Source organism: Sorex fumeus, unplaced genomic scaffold, assembly GCF_029834395.1.
Source record: "Sorex fumeus unplaced genomic scaffold, SorFum_2.1 ptg000044l, whole genome shotgun sequence".
In the NCBI taxonomy this organism is placed as follows: Eukaryota; Metazoa; Chordata; class Mammalia; order Eulipotyphla; family Soricidae; genus Sorex; species Sorex fumeus.
The window spans coordinates 54,333,721-54,359,639 of NW_026606101.1; the positions used below are offsets into that span (position 1 = coordinate 54,333,721).

General features: G+C 40.8%; 1 protein-coding gene across 1 annotated transcript in view; it reads left to right on the forward strand.

Moving 5' to 3' along the window:
- The window catches only part of LPP (LIM domain containing preferred translocation partner in lipoma), a 758,624-nt gene that overhangs the window by 70,831 nt on the left and 661,874 nt on the right, over positions 1–25,919 (forward strand). Inside the window, exon 3 of the mRNA XM_056121924.1 lies at positions 5,388–5,515. The gene's annotated coding sequence lies outside the window, so the exon portion shown is untranslated. The remainder of the gene's footprint in view (positions 1–5,387; positions 5,516–25,919) is intronic.

A 25,919-nucleotide genomic window follows, 5' to 3' on the forward strand; every position in this document is an offset into this window, starting at 1 on the left:
CTCTGTGATATGTGGTTATGGGTATATATAATTCTTGTTGGAATGATTCTGGACCTCCTTCTTGAGTGACAGGAAAGAAGTGAAATCCTTTGTCTAGCTTGTGTACATGTTCATCAAGTTGTATAGTGCTGGGATTTGACTGAAGACAGGATTTGGAAGTCGTGCTTCGTTGTGACACTTGATTTTTTCCCTAAGCCTTCCATGGGTGAGTGCTCCTTACCTAGACAAAAGGGTCAATGGAGGAATGGACATGGGGCAGTTCTGAGAGCAATCTACTCCTCTCACTTCTCTGTCAGTGGGGCCACAGAAAATGGATCCCTTTATAGGAAGTACTCCTGTAGATATAGTCAATCATCTTTGCTTTTCGTGGCAGCTGACCGCATTTTTTTTTTGGCTTTTTGGGTCATACCTGGCGATGCCCAGGAGTTACTCCTGGATCATGCACTCAGGAATTACTCCTGGCGGTGCTCAGGTGACCATATAGGATGCTGGGAATGGAACCCAGGTTGGCCACAGGCAACGCAAACACCCTACCTGCTATACTATCACTCCAGCCCCCTGACTCCTTGTTTATAAATTGATTTTTGGGTCACACCTAGTGATGCACAGGGGTTACTCCTGGCTCTGCACTCAGGAATTACTCCTGGTGGTGCTCGGGGATGCTGCAAATTGAACTCAGGTCGGTCACGTGCAAGGCAAATGCCCTACCTGCTGTGCCATTGCTCCAGCCTCGTGACTCCATTTTTAAAGGGATTGCATCACCATTTTACTTTCTCTTGTGTTGTTTCTCAAAACGTAGCGTTCATGAGTTGTAAACTCGTAATTTTTTCAAGCTGGCTACCAGGTCCTCCATGTTCTGGCCGCAGCATTCTTTTCCAGCCTCATGTCCCACCACATCCCTTTTTGTCCTCTGCCACTAGCCTCTCCAGATTAGTCACTTGCCCAAGAAAACTTTGAGCTCATCCTCTTCAAGACCTTAGCACACAGTGTTCTCTGGGCTGATTTTCCTCCTCCATGGAAATCTTCTTGGGTGTCCAGGCCCAGTTCAAAAGTTACCATTTGTAGAGATCTCCCTCACAAAAAGTACATTGCATGTACTTTTGTGCTTTGTATCAATTTTTTTTTTTTACTGTCACTCAGCCCTGTGTATTTGAGCACATCTCCACCGATTCTGTGAATGTGTGTTAGCTCGAGTCATGTCTAACTCTGTGTGTACTTCTGCCACGTCCATTCACCATGCCTCAGTAAGACTGAAGGTGCTAGAAAATATTTATGTTGTGCACTTCTTGTGTGCAGGATTCTTGACACTACTTAAAAGTTACCTAGAAGAGCATTCAGGAGGTGATGTTAGGGATACCTGTGCTTTCTTTGACCATAAACCTGCCTTTTTAGTTTTATTATTGAATTACCTCATTGCTAAATTTTCCTGACCTGCTCATTATTAGCTAGAAATTTCTTAGTGTGGTTCTGAGCTTCTTATTTTACTTAAGAAATAGTAGCAAGGTGGAAATCAGGAAGGATCTCACAGTTACTGATGTGGGAATGCTTTAGTTTGAACATTGAGGGTTTTATTTATTTTTTTAAATCATTTTTATTCCAAAGCTCTGTGACTGCAAAAAATATAAAAACAACAGAAGATAATTTTTATGAATTTTTATTACTTACAGAAAAAAATAGCTATCTATATTGTAGTTGTAATTGCAGAGTGATGAAATTGGATTGTAGAGTTTGGTTTGAAGATTTGGGTTCAAGTCATGGCTTTATCATATACTAGCCTCCAAACCTTGCATAATGACCCAAACTTTTCTCACTATACAACTGGAAATTCTTTTGCAAAGACTTGACACAATGAATAAATGAGATTTTTAACATTAAATTAGAATTTTTATTGCTATGTGTTTAATATACTGGGTTTGAATATCATTTTAATATAGTTATTTTTAAAATTTTAATTTTATCTTTTCATGTACATACTCCACATTTTGGATAAAAAAAGTGTATTTGTCATGAAGGGATACCTAATATCTAACAGAAAACATGAACATATTCTACTTAGAAGATCTAGTTTGAATAAATTAGAAAATATTCAAATATTTTTATAGATTAGAAAATATTCAATATCAATTCCAGAGAATATGGAATTGATGCATATAAAAAGTTTGGGAAAGTTTATTTAAGACTCTTTCAAATTATGAGGTGAACATTAATTAATGCTCACTACATATAGATCTGTGCTGCATGTGCTGGATATGGAATCCCCAGAAATAATTAAATACATTCTCATGGGTAAGTGGTCTTACTCCCATTTTGCTGACAGGGAAATGAACTAAGGAAGATTAAATAACGTACACAAGTCTAATGCCGAAGACTTGAAATTCCTATTCATAATGTGCTCATAATGGTTTCTAGAAACACTTTTACAGATGGGACAAAATCTTTCTTTATTTTGTTAATTCTTTATCCTCAGTATTAGTGGCAACCACTAACTCTGGGCCAGACGAGCAGTAGAACTGTGCATGCCTTGATGCTTTTTAAGTTGTTAAATGAATCTTGATGATTTTCTTTATATTTGCTGCTATGAATCTGCTTTTTTGGAGTTTCTTTGACTTACCCATTCACCTTGCTTTCTTTTTAATCCATTTGGGAAGATATTTGTTATTGCTTTTCTCTACTTTGAAGGCAGGTGTACCTTAATGAGTTCTTTCTATTTTATTTATAAAATTTTACTGATGGAGGGGCTGTAAGGGGTAGTACAGCGGGTAGGGTAGGGTGTTTGCCTTGCACACAGCTGACCCAGACTTGATTCCGGGCATCTCATATGGTCCCCTGACTATCACCAGGAGTAATTCCTGACTAGAGAGTCAGGAGTAACCCTGAGCACCACTGGGTGTAAGTAACCCCCAAACAAAACAACTGCCCCCCCCAAAGGAAAACAACTTGCAGGTGGAAAAGAAATTTGCTATTTTCCATTACCTACTCTAACGTGGTGGTGGTAGAAAAGAAATGGAATTTGGGAGTCTTGCGATCTCTTGTTGAATCTGTTCATGATTATGAAGAGGATTTTGGTCTCCCCACTTCCTTTTCCATTTAGGGTTTAAGAATCTTCATCTCTGAAGAATGAGAACACTACAAGGTGACTCCTGAGATTTTAAAGTTCTGCATGTTTTGTGGTGTCAAATCCATCAATTTCTGCTGAGCTTCGTAATCCTGCAGCTGTTTCTCTGATACTTTCAATCTTTAGATTTAATCTATTCAACAATGTATAATTTTTTAAAGGGAAGCTTTTATAGACACTTCTAAAATATAAGGGTGGGGGATAAATGGATGTTAAAAAATAGAAAACAACCAATTAAATAGTATATAGCATGTAATTCTCCTTGGAAACTTACCACGAAATTGAAGAGCACTTTAACAACTGGTAATTTAAATTGCATTTGAACTCTGCTAATGGTTTGTTTGCATGGGAACTTCAATCATTTCACAGCGGTTCTTAAGCGAAGCTGCTTGTTCTCTTTATGGAAAAGAAGAAAAAAAATATTAAAAGAGAAGTTGAATATGGAAAAGGGAGACCACTTTCATTTCTGCATGGAGGGAAGCTGGCAAGTATGAGAGATTCCCCCAGGGTTAAGGGTGGAGAGCTTTGCCTTTCAGTGGACTTGAGTAATTCGGGGAAGTCAGATGCCCTTTGCTGCTGTTGTAGAAACCGTTCTGATTTATGTCTCCTGCTGCCAGGAGAGCTTAGATTTCCTGGGACTTGTACATGAGGGATTTTTTTTTTTTGGTGTGTGTGTGTGTATGTGTGTGTGTGTGTGTGTGTGTGAGAGAGAGAGAGAGAGAGAGAGAGAGAGAGAGAACTTTCACTTGCCACAATCCAATCCTGACAATTCATCCCTCAGCCTCTCTCTTTTTTCAGTGGAAGGGCTTCGAGAAATCTAAAACCCTTGAAAACCACAACCTCTCAGGAAAGTCATTACTTCACTGGGCTTCTCCTGGTGGTTCCTCATTTTCCTAATTTAATTTATTTCTGCCATTAGAACTTTGAGACAGGTGTTCAGAGACCTGAATGTGAGAGTCTTGGTTTTCTTCCACAGTTGAGGGTATAACCAAAGGCAGGTTCCTTAGTCCAGTGAATCTGTTCTCCTTTGTTAGAGTGAACTTAACTGGGGCTGGTGGTACAATTCGCAGACTACCATCCGTGGCTCTAGAATGACCTTCTCCTTATTCTTGCCTCCAAATGCTTTCCTCATCAATTGAAAGACTTGGGGTGGCTCATTTTCCCTTTTATTTCTTTGTTTTGTTTTTGGCCCTACTTAGGACTTACTCCTGATCTGTACTTGGGGATCACTGCTGGCAGAGTCAGGGACCATTAGGCAGTGATCGTGATCAAACCTGGGTCTACTAAGGCAAGTGTATCTGCTGGACTATCTCTATGTCCCATGGTGGATGATGATGACGATGACGATGATGATGATGATGATGATGATGATGATGATGATGATGATGATGTGTGTGTGTGTGTGTGTGTGTGTGTGTGTGTGATATACCCAGTGCTGCCTAGGGGCTACTTTCAGCTCCATACTGAAGGTTATTCCTGGACATGCTCAAGGAATCATGTGCTGCTGGGGACCAAACCTAGGGCTTTTGCATGCAAAACATATGCTCAAGTTATCTCCATGGCCCCATGGTAGGTCATTTTTAATGCCTTTACCAAACTTTGAGATTATCAGGTAGGTGAAGACTGAATAGCACATAGAAAGCAGAGAGTATCATTGTTTAAACAATGACAATAAAAGTAGTAGTTTTTCTACTTGGACTATTTCTCTTGAACAAACAAAAGGACACATTCGATAATAGCCCAAGCTTGGCATGCTTGTCTGTTGGAATACGTATTGTTGCATAATCCTTAGCAAGATAGCAATCAACCTTAATGAAATGAAAACTATAATGAGGACTTAACAGAAAGTGTAAAGAGGGTCCAACTCCCAGCAGCTCAGGGTTCTCTATTGATTCTCTAGGCTCAAGTTTTCCTCCAAACTCCTATTCCTGGTCTCTTTTAAGTTGTGGCTCAGATTTTGCTGTTAAATGTTCACTTGCCTGAAAATGTTTTTAACTCACTTACCTATCATTTTTCAAATCTGATATTATGATGGAGCTGCTTCCCCTGGAGAGTGGGGCATAAACACGAGGGCATCTGCAGCTTTCTCACTCTGCGGCACGTGAGTGAAATAGAAGTGCCAGGATTTGGCTGGTAAACTCCTGGATTTGGGGGTTTCAAGAATGGCATCACTCCAAGTATGGCTTGTCAGTAAGTTCATGAACCTGGAAAGTTCTAAAGCTGGTAAAACCTGAGAGATTCATAAGCAACATCCTTTTCCTATTTTTCATAGGTGTGGAACACCGAGTGTCAGAACAGAACGGAAGTGAGAATTGAGACACCTGATTCCCAGTCTAGTGCGTTCCTTTTTATTGTCTACTTCTTTGAACTCATCACAGGAAAAGTGGTTTTCCTCACCTGGTAAGTTCTACATAGAAGAATTTCCCTTGTATTATGAATGTGCATATTCTAATGAGTCTTAAAAAACAGTGAAACCCAAGCACAAAGATTTGTAAGTCTACAACTGTACCTCATGGTGTCTCACTAATAAGTAAAGTAAATTAAAGGCCCTCCCGTTGATCATCGATTTGCTCGAGCGGGCCCAGTAACGTCTCCATTGGAGACTTTGTTGTTACTGTGTCTGGCATATCAAATACGTCACGGGGAGATTGCCAGGCCCTGCCGTGCGGGCGAGATACTCTCGGTAGCTTGCCGGGCTCTCCGAGAGGGGCGGAGGAATCGAACTCCGGTCGGCCATGTTGGCTGCATGCAAGGCAAACGCCCTACCGCTGTGCTATCGCTCCAGCCCTCACTAATAAAAATTTAAAAAAAAACAGTGTCCTCCAATTAAATAACAGGTATGAATAACTAGGAAGGACTATGAGCAAGACAAGAAACAGAATGTTTTTCTTTTTTCTTGAAATGATTTCACTGGCAATGGACACAATATAATTCTGCTTATAAAATGTGCGGCAAAGCAAAGGCAGAACTCAGCTCTTGGAAAGGAGCATAAAGAGAACTTGGAAGAAAATGTGGAGTAATGATGATTTTGGCGTGCCAAGAATTGTATTGCTTTCTTCTTTTTCTTTTGACATGAAGGGAAGTGTTCTTGAAATAAAGAACCAAAATGAAAATGTCTTTGAACGGTGTTATGGGCATTTGGGGGGAAAGGAAGTAATATTATTGAGTGGCTCTTGTTTACCCTTGTGCACGGTGCTTCTTTTGTGATCTTTTTATTTTTACAACAACCCTTTGAGGCAAGAGAGGCTAAATTTGCTTAGCAAAGACTGTGAACCTTTCTGCAGCGGGTTTACTGGCGTTCCACTGGGATCTGAGTTTGAATCCTATTACACACTATGCTATAGCATTGGTGACGAGGTAAGGCATGCTTTTTCTTTGTATGAGTTTTGGGGCTTCTTCTCTTGTATTTATGGAAAAAACAGAAAATCATGTTCTAAAAAATGGAGGTGGTGAAAAGAATTTATGGTGTAGAGTACATGAACTGTGGGGATATCTGAGGAAGAGAGCAGGAGGATTCTGGGAAGAGCTTCCACTTGGAACTCCACATCTGTGATATCCATCTGAAGGGCCAGTTCATGTGTGCCTTAAACACAAATTTGAGCTTGAAATATCAGCATTATATTGAATAAGTAATATGCCTTGCCCGGTTCTTTACAGGGTAGTTTTCTAAAATGGACCAGCTGCTTTTGGAATTTATAAACTCTAATTGTGTTTAATAGTGTCATTGACTTTAGAAGTTCTGTTTTATCCCCTTTTCTTAATGATTTTTTTTTTCAGAAGAATCACTGACTTCTAGTTACCCTATGAATTCTGAATAAGATAAAAGACAGCACACCCTTACTTTGATTCTGCAATGCTATAGACTGTAAAAATTTCAAACATGGGGCTGGAGGAATAGGACAGCAAGTACGGTACTTACCTTGAACGTTGATGACCTGGGTTCGATTCTTGGCATTCCACATGGTCTTCTAAGTCCGACCAGAAGTGATCCCTGAGCTTAAAGCAAGGAACAAGCACTGAGCATGACTGCGTAGTTATAAAACAAAACAAAAGCAAAGTAAAACAGTTTAAAATTTCAAATGTGGTTGTGACTGTTTTGTTCTCAGCATACACTGAAACACCAAATGTGCATTTTTGTTACCTGTTCTATCTCCAGTTTTTTTCAGTGTTTCAAATCGAATTGGGGTTCAATAGGAAGCCTTGTGGGCTGGAGCGATAGCACAGTGGGTAGGGCATTTGTCTTGCATGAGGCCGACCTGGTCGGCCCAGGTTCAATTCCTCTGCCCCTCTCGGATAGCCCGGAAAACTACCGAGAGTATCTTGCCCGCACGGCAAAGCCTGGCAAGCTACCTGTGACGTATTCAACATGCCAAACACAGTAACAAGTCTCACAATGGAGACGTTACTGGGCCCACTCGAGCAAATCAGTGAACAATGGGAGGACAGTGCTACAGTGCAATGCAGGAAGCCTTGCTACTGGATTAAAAATAAATATCAAGGGTCTAATGATAGAATGTGAGAGTGCCATAATAGGAGCAAGTTGGAAGAGACTCAGGTTCTGTTGCAAGGATGCAAAGTATGAACGAAAGGTAACATTTGTCTTCTAAAATGCGGGGCAGTCTTAGATTGCACTAAATTAAATGAGGTTTCTAGAACAAAGTAGGCTCAGGATTTCTCTGAAAACCAGTCATTATAGAGTAAAGCAAGTTTCAGATCTAGGTTGAGAGGAACTTGGCTCTCTTTCTCTGAACTCTGTACTCTCCTTTTTCCTTTTGGGTTTTGTCCTCTGGATGCTTTGCCACTTGGATTATGCTATAGCTGGCATATAGGTCTCCTCTTTCCATTTCATGTGAAGAGTATCTTTTGTTCATATCCATAGACTTGTTCATTGCACATTCTCTGTTTCTGTTTTGGAGCACACCCACCTGTGTTCACTGCTTACTCCTGGCTCTGTGCTCAGGGATCACTCCTGGTGATACTTAAAAGACCACATGCAGGGATCAAATGTGGGTCTGCTGCATGCAAAGCAAACACTTTACTCCTGTATTATTTCTCCAGTCTGTTACACATTTTTTTTTTAAAGGCTAAACCATGTATTTTATTTTTTTCCCATTTTTTATAACTTAATTTGTTGAATCACTGTGAGAGCAGTTACAAAGTTTTTGGGTCTAAGTCTCAGTCATACAATGAAACACCCATACCTTCACCAGTGCCCATTCTCTACCACCAAAAACCCCAGTAAACCCCCATCCCACACCTTCTCCCTACCTGTGGGGCAGATGATTTCCACATTACTCTCTCTCTACTTTGATCACATTCAATATTTCGACACCAGACCCTCCATTATTATTTGAGATTTTACCCCAACACTCAGATCTGCTGAAAAGGCAACAGTAGACAATTTGTGTTCTACTGCTGGTTATAAATAACATATGATGTCACGTGTCTGCAGTAGGACCATGTGATTGTGAAATTCTGAATTTTAACACTTAAATCTGGAGGAATTTCTGCCAAAAGCCAGTGGGTTTCAAGATTTGCTCCTGAGTCTCTTGGATCATGGCCATTAAGCAGCTTGATCAGGAGCCAGAGAGGCCATTTGTGGGCGATGACTTGGGGTCTCTTTGGGATGGGGAGACCAGGACCAGCTCCACCCCCATCCTGTGAGGCCCAACAATTTCGTCACTGCGGGCCCAGACCTGGCTGTCCAATGGCCTCTAGAGGATGGCGACCACCGAGCTGCCAAGGGGGAGCAGGCGGAGGGACAACACCTTTCCCCCCTGGGGTGGCCCAGCGACAGTAACCTACTGCGTGGTCTGGACGCATTTCTGCCAAAAGCTGCTGGGTTTCGAGATTTGCTCCTGAGTCTCTGGGATCATGGCCATTAAGCAGCTTGATCAGGAGCCAGAGAGGCCATTTGTGGGCGATGACTTGGGGTCTTGTTGGGGTGGGGAGGACAGGCCCGGCTCCACCCCCATCCTGTGAGGCCCAACAAGTTTCGTCACTGCGGGCCCAAGCCTGACTGTCCAATGGCTGGAGGATGATGGCCACCAAGCCTCCAGGGAGAGCAGGCAGAGTGACAACACCCTTTCCTCCCTGTGGTGGCCCGGTGACTGTAATGTACTGTGGGGTCCGGATGCATTTCTGCCAAAAGCAGTTCAATCAGGAACCAGAGAGGCCATGCCTCCAATTGTATAGCTGAGCCGGAGATGGTTTGTGGGTGTGTTTCCCACCTACCTAACTTTTGGCCGTTCACTTTCTTAGTAAACTTTGCCCCAAGTTTTTGGGGTCTGGCCAAAGGCACAGCAGCAATTTTGGGGTATCTGGAAGTCTGAAGGCGCCATCAGGCTGCTGATGCACTCACCTCACAGGTACAAATTGACCTACTGGCGGCACCATACCCCCCTCTCCGCCCCCCCTCCCCCCCGCCCCATACACATTCTTAAACTGATCACAAAGCCAAGAGGATGAGACAAGCTAATTGGCAGATGGGAACATGTGTTACCTCTAGAACTGAATGTTTGAAATGATCTCACACCAACCTCAAGGCAGATATGTCATGGAGAAGGCATAGTGCTCTTCACTCCAGAGAGTTGTTTAAAGGAATATCTTGGAGGTGTCAGAAAGTAGAGAGGTTTCTAAAGTCATGTTGGCAACCATGGACTTGCCTCCAGAGCTCCCTTAGAATGATGGACTTGAATTTTTGCCTCATCCTTTGGAAGGCATATTAGGCAACTGAAACATTTTGAGAACACTAGAAAGGATACATTATCAGGAGGTTTATAGGAATGAGACCCAGTGGGAAGATAGGATGTTTCCTAGGCAGAAGTGACTAAGGTCTTTAAGAATACAACACTGGAACCAGAGAAGAAATAATACAGGGATGATGGCTTGCCTTGCACTCAGCTGGCCCTGACTTGATCCCTGTGGCATTGCATATGGTCTTCTGAGCACCACCAGGTTCTGAGCACAGATGGGTGTGTCCCTTCATCCCAAGTCCTGCAAAACTAAAACATTACAAGATGTGGTCAGAAGAAGGACTACATTGTCTATTCCTTGTGCGTATTTTCAGAATTCAGTGGGATCCTTGTTTCTAGGTATAAATATATTTTAATGAATAAAAAGAATACATTCAAAAGTATCTCTTTTCTTGAGAGTTTTCAATCTGCCTGATCAATTCTCCCTTGGGAAATTTTTAAGAATTTAAACAGTGGAATGAATTCTGTGGAGGGCTCGTCTGCTTGGGGTTTGAGAATGAAACATGTTTGATAGTCTTTTGAGACTACTACTGGACTTAGTATATTTGTGAGTACATTCAATGGTAGAAAGTATGGTAGATCATGCAATCAAAAACACTGTCAGTCATTAATTGCACAACTCTAGAAAAAGAATCTACCTTTACTTCATGTCCAGGTTCTGAGAATTAAGACTAATAATCATTGTTTTGTCTACTTCTCATGTTTGTTTAGGGAAGATGTGTTGGAAATGTGATGATCTGTATTTCAAACTCTAAAGTCCATACACAGTAGATGATTCTGTATGCTTTCTTCTTTAAAGTCTAATCAACCCAAAAGAAAGAAAAATGTGCCAACATAATATGCAGTTCCCAGACAATACCTCAGGCAGAGTATATGGTCTCCCGCCTCAACTCTGTATCTCTGTCATCAAGACTGGGTGAACACTGATTTTCAGTCTTGAATCCTAGATCTGGAAATTTGCCTAATGATGACGGTTGAAAATGAACTTGTATATTATTCTCGCTTTTTTCCCCCTGGTATTTGCTTTTTCTGTAGCCAGCAGGAGGTAGATTCAGAGACTGAGGAAGATTTAGTGCTTGAGAAGCCCTCTTGGAAGCTACAGTGTTGCCTCTCTGACTCTTGCTTTGTTTGATTAGATAATCACGCTTTCTTTTCCAGGAGTGACTGGCCCAGTGGGAGTCAGGAAGGAAATTATTTTCCTCTGTTGATACTAGTGTACAGTTGTTGACGGTAGTAAAGGGCTTTCAGTTTTAATATTTCCTCTTTGGTCCTCAGAAAGACCAGGTATTAGTCTCTGCCGGAAGTGAAGCATTGGTCAGTTCTGTCAGAGGTGAATGTCTTGGCAACCTACGATTAATCAGGTGGTTTCTGGGCACTTGTGACCATCTGTTTAGCCACATTCCCCTTGCTTTTTATTTTATTGCTTCAAAATTGCAAAGGGATTTGTTATTTGTGCAGGGGTCCACCTCGCATTCTGAAGCTCTGTGATTCTTCTGTAACTCAGGGAGTTCTCCTGGGCAGTGTTACTCTCCATGACAGAAAAAGAGCTGTCGTCTTTTATCTCATTTACGTTCTTCTTCCTAATTCTATGATCTTTGATTTCCTGACATCAGCACAGCAAAGATGCCTGTACTGTATTTTCTGGAGGGACTGTGAGGGCAAGGGAATGCTCATGTTTTCCCTCATTGGGTAACACTGTGGTTATTGAGCAGATCAAAATCCAACAAGTCTTTTGGAGATTGCTGCCAAATACTCACCCCAGATTCACATCAGACTTGTGGCTGCTCTTGTTCTTTGTCCTGATACCAGTTTTTATCTGGAAATGAGGAAGATTGAGGATGTTTTGAATAGTACTGTGAATTAATCAGGGTCTCTGAGATAACATGCGGAGCCAGGAGACTGTGGTGGGAACCAGCTGAGGCTCTTCTGGCTTGTCCTGTACTTCTTTGCCTTTCCACACAATCTCTGGTTCTTAATCAGGCCATGCGCGTTTTCACCAGGTTTTCTCTTCTTTTCTGCAATGTTGTTTTTGTCCCAGAAACAAAGTAAGGGAAATAGGTTAAAAAAAAAAATTAGATTCACGAAGCTTGCTATTGTCCCTTTGGTTAAATCTCAGAGTATACATCTTCTTTTGGGTCATTGTGTCCTGAAATGTTGCATAAATCAGTATTACTTGGCGCAGACAATATGTCTCCGTAGCTCCAAATAACATTTGTATTAAGAACAGTGAACTGATATACAACATTACTGAGAGACTGACAGGATGAGATGGAAAACCTCAGCCAATATCTTCTGTCTGGCAGAAAGTTCTTTTCCAGAGCCTTTGTCTCTTCCTTCCACCAGAATAGTCTTTTTATAAAATCAAGTTTGGCAGTACATTTTATAGAAAAGGACAGGTTCTCTCAGAATCTACCTTAAGATTCCTAAAAAATTAATGGAAACGGGACACTTAAAATTATGGTCAAGCTCAGTAGAAGCCCTATAGCCCAAATAAGTTAAATCAGCCGCTGTTGTTGAGACTGTCACAGGCTAGAATGCTGATGCAAGTCCTAATCCATGGTCCTGCTTCCAACTTCTACCTACTTTCAGTGAGTTTCTTATTAATAACTTTAATAGAAAATTTATTAACGGAAACCATCATGAGCGCTGCATGGTAAAAAATTTGGAGTAGGAAGACCTCCACGTATTAGCTGCATAAATTAAGTCAGTCATTTTAAAATTTATATTAATATTATTGGCTGGCGCGATAGCGCAGCGGGTAGGGCGTCTGCCTTGCACGCAGCCAACATGGCCGACCCGAGTTCGATTCCTCCACCCCTCTCGGAGAGCCTGGCAATCTACCGAGAGTATTCGATATGCCAAACACAGTAACAACAAAGTCTCCAACGGAGACGTTACTGGGCCCGCTCGAGCAAATCGATTAATATTATTATTATTGGGATGGACCAATAGCACAGTGGGTAAGGCATTTGCCTTACACGTGGCCTCCCAGGTTCGATTCCTCTGCCCCCTCTCAAAGAGCCCGACAAGCTACCGAGAGTATTCTGCCCACATGGCAAAGCCTGGCAAGCTACCCATGATGTATTCAATATGCCAAAAACAATAACAACAAATCTCACAATGGAGATGTTACTGGTGCCTGCTCGAGCAAATCGATGAACAACGGGAGGACAGTGCTACAGTGCTACAGTGCTACATCATTATTATTATTATTATTATTATTTGCTTTTTGGGCCACACTCAGTGGTGCTCAGAGTTTACTCCTGGATTACTGCTTAGGGATTATTCCAGATGGTGCTCAGGGGATTGAACTCAGGTTAGCTGTATGCAAGGTAAATGCCCTACCTACTGTATTATCACTCCAGCTTAGTCAATCATTTTTTAAAAAACATTTCTACATCTGAAGAAAATTGAGGTGAATGACACCTACTCTCCAGAGTCTGTTCTGCTTATAATGTATCACAATATGTAAAATGTCTTCCCCGGATGTGCTTTCAGTAGGAAGGTGCACACACTGAGTAGGGATTTCTCATCTCTTTAAAAGTGTGTACCTGTTAAACACTATTAGTCTTTATTTTCCGCCATCAGACCATTATTTCAGTGTCCCCACTTTGCCCTGTTCCCTGGTCTTGGATCAGACCTATAGCATTTATGTATCAGTCATCTTCAATTGTATATTTAAGTGAGAAGCTGAAATCCTTAACAGTTATAAATTTGCACTATGACTTTCATGGCATAAATGCAGACATAATCTCTCATATTTCTGGTATTTGGAAATCCAGTAGTTTACGGAACAAAATAGTCATGCTTTTATGCTTCCTGAGGAAGGCATTTGGGTGTTTCTGCTTGAATAGTTAAGTGTTGGTTTTCTTGACAAGATTGTCTGGTCCGGAGCCCAAGCTGGCTCAGTGGCCATCGGTCTCCTCTGGTGTAAATGGGAGCCTCTCTGGGTCTTGCCCAACTCTGACCCTCTTTGGTTTCTCTTTGGATTTCGTTAGGATGACATCACTTCATCCTGTTTCAATGGCAACTGACTTGAGTTATATCAGTTATTAAAAATGATCTAATATTTTCCTTTTAAATCTAAGGCCTGGCTTGTTCTATGATTAAGCTTGTGATTTATTTATAATATGGTACGAGACGGCTGCAGCCACTCTATGATGTAATCTAAGAATGACATGAAAACAAGATAGGTTTTTACATAATGAAAGTGTTCCTGTAATACAGTTTAGAGCAAGGCTTTTCCCCCTTTTGGGTCTCTGGGGGTGGAGATAATACTTAACTTTTCCTCCACTGTTTCATATCTTCTTTTCCCATTTTCTGATTGTTTTAAGTCTATGATAATAATTCAGCACTTGAAACACTAAAGACACCAACTTTTTTTTTTATTAGTGAAACACCATGAGGTACAGTTGTAGATTTACAATTTTTTGTGCTTGGGTTTGATTATACAATGATCAGATACCCATCCCTCCACCAGTGCCCATTTTTCACCACCATGGATAATATCCCCCCAACCCCCATCCCCCCCTCCCCCCCTGCCTCTGTGGCAGGGCAATCCCCTGTGTTCTCTCTCTCCTTTTGGGTGTTGTGGTAAAGACACCAACTTACTGGTCTAGTCTTGTCATCTTTGTCCACTCCATGGCCTCTTTTATGACTGCTGAGCTGGTGAGGAGCTCACGGGCTCTGCTCAGCACGTAAAAGTTTAAACATTCCATTTCCTTATTCTGATTTCTCATGGGTCAGGCTTCCCTCGTCCTGAATTTTCTACCAAAGACAGATATACTAGGTCGATTCCTTCAGATAACATCCTTCTGGGCTTGTTCAAATACATCTTTTCTTTTAAGCTTTCTCTGGAGTGTTTGCCCTTTAATCAGAAATCCTTTATACTGAACCTTCATCTTGATACAATAACAAGCTTTCTATCTTGACTCCGAACGGGTATTCATATAAAAATTTGAAAAGATATGATATAGGGGAATGGAGGAAGGAGTCTTTATCCTTCCAATTCTCCTAGCAGTGAGACTTGAGGAGGATATGGCTCACCTTTGAACTTCTTGTTCCTTGGTTTGAAGAACGAGTGGCTTAGATTTCATTTCCTTGGCTTGTTGAGATGTTTGAGGATTCTGAAGCTGTATCCTGATTGAGGAGGAAAGAGTCTAAGATCATTTAACAGTAGCTGCTAAGGTTGTGTGTAGAGGTCTTTGGCTTCTCTTGGGCTATGCAATTTGGAGGTCTCTGTTTTTCCCTTAGGGATGCTTTAAGTGCTGTCTCTGTCTTCCTTTCGGCTAAAGAACTGTAATGTCCACACTATCTCATATAATGTCCAAGATAGCATTTCAAGGTCCAAATCAGAAAGGTCGGTTACTCTGCCAGGGTTTTATTGGGTCATGGACTTGATCCATGACCTTTTGGATCCTTTTGTGTTCCTCCTGAGTACAGAGGGAATTCTTTGTTTTTGGCAGGATTCTAAATTGAACACTAAGTAAACTCTAAACCAAGGTCCTGGGAGAGAGACAGGGAGAAGACAGATAGACATAGAGAAGAATAAGGAGAGTGAGACTGAGAGCAAGAGCAAGAGCTAGAGTGAGTGAGAGAGTGAGAGAGGAAAGAGAAAGAGTGAGAGAGAAAATTATAGAGTGAATAAGAACAAGGTGCCCTTTAAAGATCCCCCACATTCTGAGAATTTGGAATATTCTGGATGTGTTTCATGCATTTAAATAATTCCCATTTTACAATATAGGCTTTATAGAGGAAAGTGATTCTTTCTCCATGCTCTTGGCATACATTAATGCTGACTTCTATTAGGCAGTCTTTGTCCCACTTAGCATTATTGATGAAGGAAAGGAGGCTAACTGAGGTTGTCTTAGCTCTTTTGTGTACTGAATGTATTTTTTAAGGGTGATTTCTATGCTTCCTTTTAAGATAGTTCCTGAGAATTCTGTCCTGTAGGTACATTCTCACTGTTGTCAACATTTGCCTTTTTTTTATCAGTGTATTAAAAATATTGACATACATTCATTTTTAACATTATATAGATTTCACATGCATGCATGCATCTATGTCTACCTATCTCTACATATAGATGTATACATATCTACACACACATGCACACACACACATAAAAGATTTTGTTTGTACAAGATATGTAGTGTCTCTTTTTTTTCTTTTACTTATAATTGACTGACACATGTCTTCCCTTTTAATATTCACTATTTTTTATTTTCATAATTTCTTTTTCTTTTTTCTACGTCGGGGGTGTACACCGGTGATGCTCAGGAGCTATTCCTGGCCCTGCACCCAGGAATTAACTGTTGTCTGTGCTTGGGGACTATACAGTATGCTGGGAATTGAACCTGGATCCACGGCATGCAAGGCAAGTGCCCTACCTGCTATACTATTTCTCAGTCCCTCACTGTTTTTTTCTTAAGATTTAATTTTTTTTGATTGTTCATGAGTTTCAATTCACTGCTTTCCACACATGTAGGAACATGTAGGAAATCAATCATCCAGTGCTTATCTTTCTCCATATGACCTATATGCACTCAGCATAATACTCTCTAGTTCTCCCTTATTGTTGCAAATGCAAGATTTCATCCATTCTTTCAGCTGAAGTATATTCCATAGGCTATATAAGTGACATCTTTTATTACATCATCTGCATATGGGCGTTTAGTGATTGTCTATCATGAATAATGCTGTGGTGATTAGGCAGTTAATATGAATCTTCAATTTCTGGTAAGTCCCCAGAAGTGTTCTATGTGAAATTTACAGTTTTGGAGGAAGATGGCACTACTTACATACCCACCAACAGTGCATGTGTTGTCTGTTGGGCCTGTCTCCTGTATTTTGAATGATGGCCATTCTCAGTGTGTGAGGTGGTATCTCAGTGTGGTTTTGATTTGTGTTTCCTTAATAATAAGAGATGGTGAAACTTCTTTCAAATATTTCTTGGCTATCATACATTTTCTTGGAAGTAGTGTCCATTCAGATATAGAATGTTTTGTTTATATACCAGTAGAACATTAATGCTGCTTTTGTTTTGGCATATAATCATATTTGCCATATAATTAGGTATTGGGCATATGATGTCTGATGTAGTGGTTTTTAAATGAGACTGAAGATTTTTTTAACAGAACTGTTTATTGAACATCTATTCTGTGCTAGACACTCTACCAGCTGCTGAGACTAAATCTGTGAACAAAAACATAAACCTTTCATTGGCTGGAGATAGACTCCATAAAAGAATGATGTCATAGATCTAATGTATTAATGTAAGATATGTGTATAAAAATAAATCTAATGACTATGTTGGGAATGTTTTAAGAAGTTAAAAAAAAAGATGTGAAAGGCACTGAAGGTAGAGACAAGATGATTTCAACTTGTTGATCAGAGAAGGTCTTGCTCATGAGAGCATCTGCAGGAATGAGGAAAATCTCAGGGCACGTGCATTTATTTAGTGACCCTGAAGATGTTCAGGCGAAAAAATGCCTTTGTGATTTAGAGACATCACAGAATTTTAACGAGAGGGACACCGAGTTTTCCTAACGTTTAGCGTTTAGTTGAGGAGCTAACATAGTGGTGATGGGCAGCTCAGAGCAAGTTTAGTCGGGAGGGTCCTGATATCTCCTCAGCAGCGTCCGGAGCCGCAACCGCTCCTTCCGATTCTCTGCGGCTGCGCCTACGAGCGCACCTGCAGGGGCGGGGTGTTGGGTACAGATGGGCAATTGCACGCCTAATCACCCATTCAGGCACCCACTTATTTGTTTGCCGCATGCAAATATAGTTTTTTTGCAGATGATTAATATATTTGTCGCTTCCCCATTTTATTTAAAACAAAATACATGAACAACTATGTGAGTTTAGGGCAGCAAATAGAAACACGGTCATTACAGTCTTTGTGAAGCGTGCCGATTACACGGATGGAAGGGATCCTACGCAAATCAGTCTTTTCTGCGCTGTTTTATTTTTACTTCGTATTGTCCCTTCTTGCTACCACTGTTAGTTTATTTTTTTTTAAAAAGGTTTAAAGGGCGATGCATTATTTTTTTCCTCTAAATCACTTTATTTAATTCTTAAATTTATTATTATTTTACCATTTTAGTTTCTAAACTTCTTTTGCTTCATGGTTAAAAACAAAAGTGTGTGTGTGTGTGTGTGTGTCTGTGTGTGTGTGTTTTGCAGAGGGGAGAATTTTGGGGGGGTGAATCACAGCACGGAGTTTCCAAAGACCATTGACAGGTGGTGCCTGAAACTTCCTTAGCCTGGAAATAAACAAATAAACAATCACAAATTAGAAGCATTTGCTCCTCTTGATGTGCTAATATTATTTATTTTACAAGATCATGCAAAAAGTCACTTTCATTTGTCTGGGAGCACCTATAGTATAAGTAAACACCGATATCGCCTAGAGGGCCTCGGTGGGAATTTGTTTTAATTTGTAATGGAATTTCAGAACTTCAGAGTATGATATCACAACTGCTGGGTATTATGGTATTTATTTCATTTTAACTGCCTTGCTTTGCTTCGAGCGAAAGAGAGCCCTAGAGAGAGAAAATGACTTTGTCAAGATCTGAGAGTAAGAGATTGAATTTGAACTTGAGCAGCTCGAACTCCGGTAGTCTTGCTTTTGGCCCACAGAGCTGGGCCATGGCTGCCTCTGTGATCTGGGGTAATGAAGAAACTCCTGGATCCCACAACAGATGAAGGTCTCATCCAAGGTGAGGGCTGCATGTAAATGGTGTCTGTGTGTCTTATTTTTTTGTAAACGATGTCTGTGTGCTTCAAGTTTTGCTCATAAACTAATTATTAAAACCTTTCACTTTCAAATCGTTCTCCCATAAGCAATGTTAGGGAATATGTCTGGGATTGTTAGAGTGTCGCTGAAGAGGTTGTAGACCAAAGCGCGTGCGTGTGCGTGGGGTGTGTGTGTGTGTGTGTGTGTGTGTGTGTGTGTGTGTGTGTGTTGTAGGAGAAAGGGAGTGGCATGGAGACAAATGCAGAGTACAGACCATTTGGAACACCATGTGGTAGTTAGAACTACATAATTAGGCTTAGGATTTCGGAACCAGAGTATGTTAAGGATTTACAGAATGTAACATGTTTATTTTGTCGTTAAAGAAAACTGATACCCAGAGCAGTTGAATTTAACCTTAGCTTCATAATATACCAGCGCCGTCATCTGACAGAAACTTTCATTTGGAGAAGTACCAAATGTCCCCTATGATTATATTGACTGGTTATGCTACACAGGGACAGAGGCTCTTGATGTTGAGGGGTTCTTTCCTTGGACGAGGCTTGGGCAGGAAGAACATGTGCTACAAGAACTCCATTTGCATGCCTCGTGTCCAAAGGGTAGATAATCACACACACAGTCAACCCACATTCTCAATGACTAGCTTCCAAGTGACCCTTTAGTCTAAGTTAGGTCTGGAAGTCAAGATCAGTTCAAGAACCTTTTGTGTGTGTGTGTGTGTGTGTGTGTGTGTGTGTGTGTGTGTGTGTGTTTATATATTCTTAATTGGAGTATCTTTTGGGGTGTTTGATGCAACAGCCAGGGTGATATTTTCAGATGGAGCTCTAGAGCAAAGGATGTCCATATATGTGAACAAAGCATCCTTTTTACAGGGGCATATTTAGAGATTTTTAAAGCTCTGTATGGCAGCTACAGTGATGATAAATGGTGTTGGGATAGCAGTGACACGCCGGTCTCCAGCAGCATAGGGTGGTGAGTGAGGGAATGCTTTTGAATGCAGTATGAATTCAACTTGCTCCGTTGCCCTCCGTGGAGAGGCCTCAAGGCAGCTGTGTGCCCTCGAGTTCAAGCTTCCCTTTTCCCCACTGATACCACACAGCTTGATACACAAGCATCCCACTGTGTGCTGGACAGATACGAATGGCAGCTAGTCTCTGTGTCCTTGTCAGACACAGCTTTTAGGGAAATGTAGCTTTACTTGTTCCCTACGTTTTTCTCTCTCCACACCCCTCTCCCCCACCATTTCCATCTGATTCCCCTTTGAAAACACAGTGACTTTTTTGGAGGTTCACTGATGTTGATTTGTTTCTATTTCATAGCAAATTTGCTTCCTGTTCTTATCTGAAACTAATTTATTTACCACATGACCGCATTATCAGATGTCTGAATTCCCTTTTGCCTTGTGAATTTTCTTTTACTTCAAAGAAAAAATTAGAATTCTCTCATTCAATCTTCCACTGTCTCATGTATATGGGCCATCTATTCTTACAGAATCTGTAGTGACTGATTTTGTTGAAACTACTATCGGGGAAACAATGCAGATAACAGGTCACCAGATTTAACTTGCTTTTCTCAGAGCCATTTATTTTTCCCTTAACTTTAAGGACTAAGAGTGGAGAATAGGGTGTTCTGAAAAATAAGGAAAACATGCCAAAGGAGTTGATGATTTCCAGCTCAGCACACGGAAAAAAAAAGGGTTTAATTTCAGTGACCTCTCTGCTCATTGGAAAATTCTGGGCTGCTGGGTTTCATGATCTTGAGGCTGAGTGCTCTCAAGTTTCAGTGAGTGCTGAGGGCAGGTCTCTGGGCAGAGGATGCTCTCTGATTGGACTCAAGGGTGCTCAGGAGACAAGCTGTCCTTAGTCATTAAGGCACATCACTTTTTTTTCCAATTTGGTAATGTTTAAGGAATAAGTCCAGCAAACTCCACATTTTGGAGCACATACGATGGCAAGGCTTTCAGAGCATTGGTTCCAAAATAGGGTAAGTTGTTGGGTGCTTCTGGGCCAGTACTCCAATGGTAGACTGCACGCCTGCACTTGGGAGACCCTGAGTTTGATACCCAGTAAATGCTCTCACTATCCACCTCGAACCTTCCTTTGCATCCCCAGCACCACCAGCTACGGGAGGGTTTCCCAAGTGGCTGCTTAGCACTATTGGGTGTGCTCTGTTACCAAATAGGATAACTTATGACATGTTGACTCTCCCAGATTTACTTAACACATGTAAGGGGTCAACTTCCCCCCCCCACCCCTCTCAGTATCTCAATTTTACTCTTTTTGCCTACTCCTCAGTGTAGTGTTATTAACAAAAACATATTAACTAGGAGGGCAGGAGAGTTGAGTTGAAGTTCCGGCTCTGCCAGAACCACATATGGAACAGTTTGCAAACATTTTCATTTATTTGACAAACATTTAAATGAACACTATTTACACAGCAGGTCCCGAGACAAAAACGTATAGGACATAGTTCTTCACTTCGCTTCTTACAGTCAGGGTTCAAGAAGTCACTTCACAAATAGATCACAGAGTGACTTCTCCTTTCTGGGTCTCCATTTTTACAGATGTCAGAGCCCAAGCTGGGCTAGCTGATGGCCCTGATGCTATTGCAATCATTCATTCAGAATTCACGGACCGAGTAATAATCACTCACTTAACTGAAAATTGGCAAACATTTCTCCTTTCTCCCCCAGATTATTGGGGGTGATGTTGAAGATGAATGAGGCACTATCTACAAAATGCTTTAATAAGCAATTTGGAAAAAGATATTATATAAGTTCGAGGCATTATTATTAACAAAAAATGAAAACAAGGGCCGATGTTTTGAGAGTGAGAACAGATGGTTCCTTTGTTTAGAATTTGAGTATAAAGGAGAGAGAAAAAGAGATACTTGCCATATTGTTTAGGCCCTGAATCTGAGTGACTTTAAAATGCCAAAACAATCTGGTTAGGAAAGTCCCATGGATTCAAAATAGCTTCTACACTGATCAAACTATAATTATTCTAACAAAAAAATGACAGTAAGAAAATCTTAATAAGAAGTGCCACAGTGACAATTGACACAACCTAACAAAAACTCCCATTTTTGCATCAACTCAAGAAACTTAAATTTTTCCTGTCTCCTTCCATACCACACAGCAGAACAAATTAGTGGGAACAAAGTTAAAATTGTGCCTCTTTCTACAGGCATTCCTGCCCCCTAGTTACTTCAGTTTTCCATGACTCACAAAGGAAATCTTTCAAGTTTCACAAGGAATTGCCAGTCCTTTCCCACCTGTGCTGTTGGATACTAACAAGAACCAGTGTGATTTGGTGGTAGTTCTTTCAAGGGCCAACCTTGATGGGTTTGGGATTTCGGATAAATGCCGTGAAGAGTTGGGAAATGGTTTATTTCTTCTCTTTCCTCTGATCTGTCTTTGCAATGCACAGTTGAACAGTTGAGTGATGGTCCTTGACCTTCTGTTTCCTATCACTCTGAGTCTGTCAGAGACTTGGGATGGGAGAATGAGCTCCACGACCACAAAACTCAAGGCATTTGGTAAATTATGCAGGAAGCTTACCCAGACAATCTGATCTTACCTGGGCTGTGACTAGTCAGGGTGACCTCAGATTCCCTGACCTCACTGTGTTTCTGCTCTGTGGAAAAAGGAGACTAGCTAGTTTCTTTATTTTGGCATTGATCTGCATTTAGGTTGACATCTCTTGCTATAGAGTTATAGGAAAGCTAAGGGTTGCTTTTAACTGGAGGGCGAGGGTTTAAGAATAAATACGTCTTCCTGTAAAGCACTTTATAAAGGTGATAACCTCATTACAATAATCTGAGTTTCTTGTTGAAATGTCTCTGCCCCTTGCCCGTCTGTAATGGTGGTGTGAAGTAAGTTAGTGGTGACCAACCAACTCACAGGTCTCAGAGGAGGCCAAGTGGGCTTGGGGAGAAATGTTGTCCTGGAGTTGGGAGTTCTTGCTTTCAGCCTTACATATGCTTCAGCCGCGTGAGACCTTCTTCCAGATTGGATGCTCTTGTTGGTCGTGAGACTTAAAAAGCAATTTTGAAGGCTGTCTACTTTGCCTGCGAGGCCCAGGTTTTGCTCTGAATACTTTCAGAAGCTCTCTGATGGTGTATTGTGAGTCTTTCTATTAGAGGTCTAATCGCTTCTAAATTGAATCTGATTCAGCATCTAATTGTTAGCAATAGAGGTGCCCCTTGATGTCATCTCTGATAATTCACCCTTCCCCTCTAAATAACCTTTTCTCTTAAAGTCCATGGTGCACATTCCTCTCGTTAACCTAAGCAGACTCCACGGTGCTTACTCAGTTTGTGAACTCAGCCCTGTCCTGCTTGTTTTCAAAGCCTCAGCATGTCCTTTGGTATCTGATATATAGCACATTTTCAATAACTGTCAGGGGAATGGATGAATGGTGGATGAATGATTTTGTCTTTCCTTTGCAGCTTTTGAATTCCTTAAGGGCATGGCTTGTGTCTGATGAGTTTTGTTTGTCCAGAGTATGCCCAGCTCAGGGCTTTGAACGCAGCATCTAGTCAAGTGCTCTGTGTTGTTCTGTGAAGGAAGTGAGAGAGAGAATCACAACAGGGGAAACACATTTATATCTAAATTCTTGAGCTTTGTTCAATTTAGTATCTTTGGAAAATTGTGCCTTTTCTTATTGGCACTGGATTGCTCAGTGACAATCCGATAACCCTCTTGACCAACTCAGCTAGTAACTAATGGTCTCTCATCCTTGGTCTGTTGCTAGTGTCAAGTTTTCCCCCACTCTCTTGTGCTAGTAATTAGAGGCTTGAATCAGCATAAATAAGTTTGCACAATTCTGCTTCATTGGAGTTTGAACAGTTTGTGGGTAGGGCTGGTGTTTTCACATAATGGTGCTCCCCACAGCTTCTGCATAGAAAGGTCTACAGAGTAAGTGCTCAGTAAATGTTTACAGACTTGAAGTTCTTCCCACCACCTTTGCTTCCTTTGCTTTTCCCCTCCTCTCAGGAGCTGCTTGTATAATAATACTTCTTGCAAGCCCATTCAATGAAGACAGCAAAGTATGCTAAATTATAAAATAACAAAGCATGTTTCTCTCTCCAGCCTACACACACACACACACACACACACACACACACACACACACACACACAGAAATTTGCAGATTGAAATGGCTTTGCTTTGTATCTGAGCCCTGCTTAAAAAAATCAAATAATGGTAAATACATCCTGTGTTTATATATATTCTTTGTCCCTGAACTCCATTAAGTATGTTAGTAAATCAAGATTTTTGTTTCTTGACAGAAATTCTTGTGATGTATATATTCAGAGTTTTCCATTTTGTTTTTGACTTATACCATTAAAGTGTGGAATAAGGGTCAGAGAGATAGTATAGTGGGGAAGGCACTTACCTTGCGAGCAGCCAGTCATGTTCAGTCTACTTCATTGCACTGCTTAGAATCCCACAAGTCCTGCCAGGAGTGATCCCTGAGTCCAGAACTAGTAGTTATCCCTGAACAGCGAAGGACAAATACCTCCCTCGCTCCCTACCTCCTCACTCCCAAAATATGAAACAGTGTAAGAATTTTCTGGGAGAGGAATGATGTAGAATGTTCCTTGATTTGTCTCTTTCTTTCTCTCTCTCTTCTTTCTTTCTTTCTTTCTTTCTTTCTTTCTTTCTTTCTTTCTTTCTTTCTTTCTTTCTTTCTCTCTCTCTCTCTCTCTCTCTCTCTTCTTTCTTTCTTTCTTTCTTTCTTTCTTTCTTTCTTTCTTTCTTTCTTTCTTTCTTTCTTTCTTTCTTTCTTGTCTCTGTACTCAGGGATCACTCCTGGCAGGGCTTGGGGTACCATGTAGGATGCTGGCGATCAAACAAATGTCCTACTCACTTACTCACTGTACTATCACTTCATGCCACCCAACCTCCATTGGTCTGATTCTTAATTGCTTTGTCATGTTTAATAAGTTTTATCTAAAATGAGAATAATGGAAGCATATGTCTACTACTTTTTTAATTTGTTTTCATTAGCACTGAATTAATGATGCTTAAAGGTTTTAGGGAGAGATATTTCTGACCACTCTTGTGTTTTCTAAAATTGAAGAAAAATGATGAACCAGATTTCACTGTTATCGCTGTAACTTTATGAAGTCTCTAGCAATCAGGCACTTGGAACTCATAGAACTAGCCTAACACCTCTTGGTCCTTTTGTTCCAAGCCCAGGTTTTGATATATGATTATATGAAGTTTTTTCCCCCCTTCATACCAATTGCATTTCATTTTTATTTTCTAATTGTTCTCCAAATTTCCTGCATCTTCATTTATTTAAGCAGGCACACCAGAGTGTCAGATCTTAGTCACTTCCTTCCACTTCCTACACTTGCTATTCAGGTGAAAGTCTGTGAACCCCCTTTGCTTTGAATGCACCCACTTTTTTATTATTTTGAATCTACTAAATATTTGACACAAATATTTATTAAATTGAATCTATTTAATTCTTTAATTCTCACACAGTTATTTTTCCCGCTGTGATCAGAGAAATGGAAATGGATTGTCAAAGTTATGAATCTATTAAATGGCAGCACTTATTGGGAACAGGGCCTCAGATGTCTGCCCTTGTGTGCTCTCAACCTCTTTTGACTGAAACCAGTGAACCAAGGCAAAAAGAGGGGACTCTGCTTGTCTCGAGTCACGCAGATGAACTGGAACAGGAACTAGGAAGTCTCTACTGAAAGGTTAAGAAGAAAGCCCATGATCTTCAGAAATCAAAAAGATGTGTCAGTGTGGGGTATGGGGGTCGAAGTGTGACTGAACTGTGATCACTTTAGCTTTCTGAGCCATACTTGAACTGCCATTGTAAGGGTTCTGGAGGCACGTTTGACCAGAACACCTCTGCAGACTCTTACTACCCTGATATTGTGACAGTCTGAGCCAGAATAGCTCATGCTCATGTACCAGGAGCCTGGGATTTGGTAAGCTAGTTTAAGAGCCCCACATTCTTTCTAGACAAGTAGATAGGAAACCTCAACTTTTAAAAGTTAATAACTTTAAGTTTTATGGAAGAATGTTCATAAAAAGATTCACATGTGCAGCATACTTTAACATTTTTATTTTACTTTTTTCCTTACTTTGGTGAAGCTGGTGTGGGTATTTTTTGTCACTTTCTTTTTATGGAAACTGAACCAGAGTGAGAAATAAAATGACTCTTTCAGGGTTGATCTAGGGGCACTCCAAGGCACCAGCAGACAATTAAAACCTTTCTTAGAACTTAGGCACTGTAAGAATTTGAAATCTTTCCCAGTGGTTTGTAAA